Genomic DNA, 7,799 nt, shown 5'->3' with positions numbered 1-7,799 from the left:
AGTTGAATAAAATTGTTTTATTAAGTATAGGAAGCATCAATCTTTCATATTGCCTATTTATGTTGATCGTTGATATAGGTGAAAGCTCTAGAATAGCTTAAATCTAGATGGAAAACAATTCTCTATTCTATATATCACAGTATTTTCTAGACTGTTATGACATTACTATGATCTATCAGTATTTTTCAAGCCATTATGACATTGCAATGAATAGATCATTCTACATTGTAACAAAAATATCATTGCAACATCACAAAGATGAAATCATTGCAAACTTATAGTAGTAAAGTTCCTAAAGAGGCCTCTAGAGAAACCATTGCACTTTAGTTCTCCTTTAATTTTACTTGAGTTAGGCCTAAAGAAACCATTGCACTTTTATTGCAGTTGAGTTAGTCTTGATGTGAACATTCCTTTTCTTTAGCTATACTCATGCTGGTTCTTCGAGTAATTCTTAGTGCTCATTGATTAGTGTTTTGAAATTTGTTATGAGAGTGGGAACGATTTGGGTGCGTTGTAAGGGACCAACAACCATCAAAGTGTGCATTGATAAGCATGGAATTTAGATAGGCCTAGTAGTGTGTTAACCCTTTGTAAGACAACAAAAATTAATGGCAAAGATAAAGGCAAGACACACAAGAATAAACTCAAAATTTTAGAAACAAAAAAGGAAAGAAAACATAAGAGCATCTCTCGAGCACTCATACATCTTGGTGGAAAATTATGTTGAGGGAGAGCCAAGCTCACTCCTTTGCAAATTGTAGTATGATTTAGGTGACACCTAAGAATAAAAAATTGGCTCAAAAAAACTAGAAAATATATGTAAAATAGAAGTGTGTGCACAAAATGAGACAAGACCGGTTCATGCAAAAAAGATGGGAGGATACCTAAAAAATCAAGGCCATGTTTAAGAAATGAAAGGATCGGCTCATTCTTGTGGTGTGCAATCTTGTGGAGCTCTCTTCTTGCTTATTGTTTTCATATTGCTTGTGTGTGTGTGTGTGCGTGTGTGTGTGTGTGTGTGTGTGTGTGTGTGTGTGTGTGTGTGTGTGTGTGTGTGTGTGTGTGTGTGTGTGTGTGTGTGTGTGTGTGTGTGTGTGTGTGTGTGTGTGTGTGTGTGTGTGATTGGTGTGGTTTACTTTTTGTGTTTCTCCTTTTGGCAAGACTAGTTGGATTGGTTGGAGTTAAAAGAGTAGGGAGACCATGGTTTAGAGTTACACATTGCAGAGGAGAGTGAAGGAGATAGGATGATGGCTTGATTGTGACAAGGGGCATTCTCTACCTCACCTATAAAAAAATCTTGCAAGTATAGGTCTCATGGCTTTTCTTGATTGAATTCTATGCTTGTTAAATCTATGGGTATTCTCATTGTGTTTCTCTCCATCCTTCAATCTTGCCTCTCTAGAGGTGTCACCTTAACCATTTGACTTTAGAGGGCTCAATTTGTGTGGTTGTTTTGAGGGTTCAATTGGATTTGAGCATGAGGCATGTTGCAAGGCCATTAGGCCATAGAAGTTACCAATCTACCATAAAGGCCTATAGAATTGTTGATTGGCCAAAAAGGCATGTGAACCCAAACATCTAGGATTTTAATAAGGCCTTAGGCATTAGCAATTAGTTGAAAAGCTTTGATGATGGGTGAGAAGGTCTTAAGGCACAAAGGCCTTAAGTGTTGGAGTTTGATAGGTAGGCCTTGAATAGGCCCATAGGCCTTAATTAAGGCCTTTGGGCTTAAATTTGTGACCATTTTGATGTCCAAAGGTAAGGCACAAAGGTTTAGCATAGTGCCTTTATAATTTCTGTTTGGTCATCCGAGGTCTTGGCCAAGACATAACATAAGGGATTTTTTAATTTTATTTTCAACAAGGGCCAAAAGGCCCTTTGAATGCCATTCAGCCCTTCGAGGTCATTGGCCAATGCATAGGGCCTTTCCGCTTGGAGTTCGGCCATCCAAGGCAAAGGCAAAAGCATAAGGCATAGGACCTCTCTACTTGACATCTAACCATCCAAGGCCATCAACTAAGCCATATGACCTTCCTAATTGATGTACGGCCATCGGAGGCTATTAACCAAGATATAATGCCTTTTTGATTGGGTTTGACCATATGAGGCCATTAACCAAAGGCATAGGGCCTTTCTAAAATTTATCAACCTCATGATTGTCGAGAGGCCTAACTAGGTTGATAAGTGCAACAATGTAGTGAAATTCAACAATAAACATTAAAAAGTTTGTATGTAGCTAGATTTTGTTCTTACATGGAACAATATCATTCAAGTAATTTTGGTAGAGTATTATGTAAAAGATGTAGTGGACATACATTCAATAGTATTTGTGTTAGATTTACTACGTTTGGAAAAATAAGTATCTAAAAATAAGTGTATCTGCATATACTAGTACTTGGTATCACAATTTTCCTTTGAGTTTACTTTACTTTGCTATGTGTAATTGGTTGATATAAAATTTACATATCTTGAGGTGTGCATTGGCTAAATGTACTTATATTCAAATGAAGTAAAGAAGATTTGAGCAATGTTTCCCTTTTGCAGCTGATATTATCCTCTTGGTAAATAATAGCTATCCAAAGATGAAAAAAAACAAAGAAACAAGAAAGCTACTCAGAGTTACAAGGAAATAGCTTTGATATATTAATCTTTTGACACAATTATGATATTACAACTTTGTGAGAGTGGATTTTAGAGGCCATTTTTTGAAGCGAAAAAGAACCCGGTAGGCCATAAAAGAACAATTTTTCATGCAAAATGAAACAGTTGCAAATCAATGAGCTAGAGTTTTCCTAGATGGAGTTCAATGCTAGGAACTCATCGCAAGTCTTACTTCGTCGATCGGAGTCCGTTTGATCTCCCCATTTAATCCCCATAAGGTTTTGCGTTATGAAGCAGCTATGTGATCAGAGAGCCAAAAATTGCATGACGGAGGCTAGCTTTATAGATTTTGATGGTGTGAAGACAGCTGTCCAAATGGATCTTGAATTGGATCTTGAATCCAAGCTCGTTTGCCTCACTAAAATGGAAAAAATCACTTGGCTAAAGTGTGAACACAAAAATGTGAACTAGTTTTTTTTAATCAAAGCTTAAGCTTGTTTAGTGGAAAAAATGAAGAGACATGAATTTTATAAGATTTGATTTTAGTTTTTCTCTCTCCTCTCTCCTCTTGTTGTTTGTTCTCATGGATTAGTGTATGAGAGAAGAGGGTGGGCTGAGAGGAAAGATTTGAATCATGCAATGATGTGGGAGTGCAAAGGGACATGAATTGAGGTTGGATGGATTGTCAGTAGCTATTGAAGAGGGTCAGTGGGCCTCCAATTTCGAAATACATATATCATAAGGCACGATTTCATGAGTAAGTCATCGATTTCATCATTTTACGATCAATTTTGATTGGAAATGGTTAGAAATGATTATATTTGATTGCCAATGTTTTGATTTATCAACCATGTTGAAGAAATCACAAAAAATTAGTCGTATAATAATTTATGCTAAACACGCAAAACTCGAGACTATACGATTTAAGGAGAATTATGCGATTTTTGGTTTTTTGTTGTGCGTATGTTGTTCCTATGGGTTAAAACATGATAAGAAAATCACTTTTAGTAAGATCAATCAATCTAAATCAATGAAATAGTAAATATGAGTACTTTTCTATAAATAAATAGAAAAAATTAGAAAATTAGAAAAAATCAAATTTTTCGCATTCGAAAAATAAGATTTATATTTGTGAATGTATGGTAGAGCTGAAGCATGAGGTTTAGCCTCAGTTTAGCTCTATCTCTTTGTTAGAGTGGATTTTTATTGTTTTCATAAAAGAAAAATGACATGAAAATTACACCTTGAACCTACCAACGAATGCATAACTCTAAATGGTAGGGAGAAGGGGGTTGTTGAGTATTTAAAATACGATGAATTTTTATGTTTTATGATGCATGGTATATATGTTTTTTTTTTTAAAAAATAAAGGGTCTATGATTGTTAATGAATAAACTTGTTTTAGGACGGTGGTCATACACAGTTGCATTGCACGTACCATATGGTATCATATCCTGGATGCATAGCATCTATTTGTATAAGTGATGACCTACATGGAGAGTGTGAGGTATTCCAAGCTGTAGGGTTAGAGATCCAGTTCTTCGGGGGATACTCGATGGAGGATTATTTGTTATCTCCTAGATTCATTAATTAAAAGAGTGGAGTTTGTTTCGAATGTGTTTTATGTGTTCACAGTGCATCTTGGGGCCAATCCCTGAGGTGTAGGAGAGCCATAGTGGAGCCATGGTGATCATTCAAGAGGTGCTTCCTGTGTGTGTACTTATGTGGTGTATAACACCAATATGTTTAGGTACTCCCTATGAGGAGTGGTGGGAAGAATTATTTGTTGGACTACAAAATCATACAAACGCAAAGTTCTTAGATACTCTTGGCCACTGTGAGGCAGTGTGGGGTGGTTTTAGGTGAGTAGTAGAGGTTCAACTAGTGCCTTAGAGCCAGTGTCGGGCCCGTTTTGGGTCTCAACAGGAGTATAGTAGTAAAAATATAAGCACACAACCATGCTACATAAATAGCATGGCAAAGAGGCATAAGTCTCAAGGTTACATTCCCTCATATGCATCTAAAAAGGATATATATACTTTTTTGTTATGTTCAACAATGCAAGCACAACTATTAAATAATATAATTTTAAAATTAGTTTCTAACAAGTTAACCAAAATCAATCTTTTGAAGATTGTACTCATTCTTTGGAAGTGCCAAGCATATGATAGCAAAGTGATCTATAAAAGAATATGTAGAAGTGAGGAAAAAGTGATATTAAGATGCGCATGTAGAAACTCTTTTCTATCATTATGACCTAAATCATCTACATTCATTAAATTCACAAAATAAAATGGTATTACAATAAATATAGGCTAATCTAGAGTCCTAATTGTGACAATTTCATGATGGAATCAAAGGCTAAAAAGGGTTGGCAGTAGTACCACAAGAATTTGCTATTGAGCCTCACAATGGAATCAAAGGCTAAAAAGTGTTAGTTACAAAATAACCTATCCCACAAATTACAAAAATGAAAATCCAAGAAAATCTCATTGCAAATCTATGAAAATTTGTGATGGAATCACAAATTATCAATCTTGAAGGTAGAACCACATTCACTTGCCTTTAAGAAGTACGATGAAGAGCTTAAAGTGGAATTGCTATTTGTTGGGGTTAAAGGCGCCTATGCCTAGCCACTTGTGTTTTAGTTACAATTACAATACTTATACATCTATACATTGGTGGCAGGCGACTATCAATGTCACTTTATTTTTTATTATTTCAATGACATTTGAATAAGGCAAGGTCAATCACATATTGTGACTGTTGGAGTTCCCACATCTTGTGTCTCTTACTCTTGCTCTTGCTCTATGGCTCCTTCCACCATAGCTCTTACTTTTGCTTGTAAGCTTCCACTTAGGGCTCACTCCCTTCAACTTGTATTAGAGCCCTTGGTTAGGGAGCTTTCTCAGCTTGAGTTCAACCTAGTTTGAATACCTACAAACCTTCACTCGTGGCAGCCATGGCTTTAGCTTGAAGAGGTAAACATTGATGCTTCCCTTCAATATTGAAAAACTAGATGGGAGTAAGTATAGCTATTGGAAGACATAGATATGGCAAGTTTTAGTGTAGAAATTGTAGGTTAGACTACTCAAAAATGAGAGTGCCAAACCCAAAAACATTGATGTTGAAGATTAGGCTAAACTCAATGAGCTATGTAGATCCATAATCATTTTATCCATCATGAAGATTCTATTCTATCCTAGGTGTTATGGAATCCGAGATACGTGCTCGACTTTCTTATATACTTAAAATATATATCGCGAATATTATCTTGGCACAAAGGGAGAATAGATGAGAGAAAAGAAAGATGTAGAGAGAGAGGTAGAGAAATTTGCAACACACTAGGGACTGGAAGATGGGCCAATCCCCTCCCCCCTTGTGGATTATATTATTGACAAGGAGCAAGCTCCTCTGTTACACATAAGCCAGTTCTTACTTGTAGATCTTGGAAACAAGATCACGGTTCCTTGCACGGTATACAATAGGCTAACACTTGCACAACTTGGAAGTTGGTACCTTTTGATCCTTCTTGAATCTCCTTCTCTCCTACACAATATGTGTAGGGCTCTCCTCTTGGCGCTTGATTTCAGTAGAGCTTCCACAGCACTTGCACCTTCTCTTCTTCTCTTGGAACTTGATTTCAGCAGGGCTTCCGCAGCACTTGATTTCAGCCACCACCACCAGGGCTTCTGCAGCACTTGCGCCTTCTCTTCTCCTCTTGGATACATGCAAAGTGATGCTTCCTTCACCTCTCCCTTATGCCCAAGGAGAGCCTCTTCTTTTATAGGCTTTCAAGAGCTTCTCTTCTTGGAGAGAGAGTTTAGTTGATCTTCATGCAAGATGTGGTTGTTCCACTCTACAACACTAATTTCGAGATATCTCTTTGTGCGTTTTTTGGATGAAAAAACGTCCAATACAAAACTTGTAGATCTCATTGTTTCCGATAATCCTCGTGGCCCGTTTTTAGAGATCGTTTTTCTATTGTGAGATATTTTAAAAATGGATTTTCCAAAACGACTTTTTAAAATGTACTCTTAACTTGTGGTCCATGCAACCAACTCGAGTCATAGATGAGGAGAGTTCATTAGATTGCCTTGGGCCTCAACCTTAAGATTGAATTCCACACAAAAGCTTGTGTCATTTTAGACCTTAGAAAGAGAAAATCACTTTTCTCCTCACTTCCAGAGGATCACGTCTCTCGCCTTTCTTAGTGAGAGAATTCCATCTCTCATCTTTCTTAATGAAAGAAAAGACCTTAAACCTTGACTTATAGGGGAGAGGATGATCCCAAATGAATGCAATGCTCATTACACACAAGTAAACATTCCCAGGCGTCCTTGGATGCACACATAAATACTATACACAATGCTAATGGACTTCCTCTTCTTAAAACTCAATCCATCTTCATTTATGTGTAACTCCTTGGTTCTTGTGTACACTCTTACACTTGGCAGGCACTTCTTTCCCCCTTCATAACTTGTATTGCATGTACCAGATATCCCCGTCACAGTGCTCTGATCACTCCATTAAGTGATGCACTAGGAATACAGATCTCTAAATGGTCTCATGGCCATGCTAGATCATCATCAACACTTAAAGAAAATTGAGTCATTAATTTATTAAATAGAGAATGCGCAATAAGCAATCAATTTAGTGACACTAGGGAAATAAACTTTCAAATCTAGCTTAGTTTTTAGGGTCTAATATGTCATTTACTGTGTCAATATCATGTAGTTGCATGCTCTTTGATTGAAACACATAAAAGAACATGGCACACTCATGTGAGGCCTCTTTTCAAACCCATCAAGGAGTTTCTCAAGTTAAAAACAATCAAATTTGAGTGGCACAAGTTCTTTAGAAATTACAATGGTTTGTTGTGGGTATTATTTGGGTGCTTGTAGTTTTGATCTACATGATAGATGTGCAAATCTAGTATATTGTATTCTCTAGCATAGTTGGAGCTACAATGAGGCTATGGTGGGACTCTTTGCATATACAGATGAGATTTTTAATGCTCAAGTAGCTCAAGTAGAGGTTTCCTTTCTTTGTAGCAGTCACCTTCTTCAACCTCATACCTAAAGGTAGCATGTGGATTAGAATCGCTTATGTGCATTGTATGTTGCTTCAAAAAAGATGTAGTTTGGAAAGTTTGCTAAGAAAAGGCGTTCTTACAAAATCAAGTGTATGCATACTCT

Source organism: Lygodium microphyllum, chromosome 3 (assembly GCF_053477565.2).
Source record: "Lygodium microphyllum isolate KBCC chromosome 3, Lygodium_microphyllum_v1.1.10, whole genome shotgun sequence".
In the NCBI taxonomy this organism is placed as follows: Eukaryota; Viridiplantae; Streptophyta; class Polypodiopsida; order Schizaeales; family Lygodiaceae; genus Lygodium; species Lygodium microphyllum.
This window is presented reverse-complemented; position numbering follows the sequence as displayed.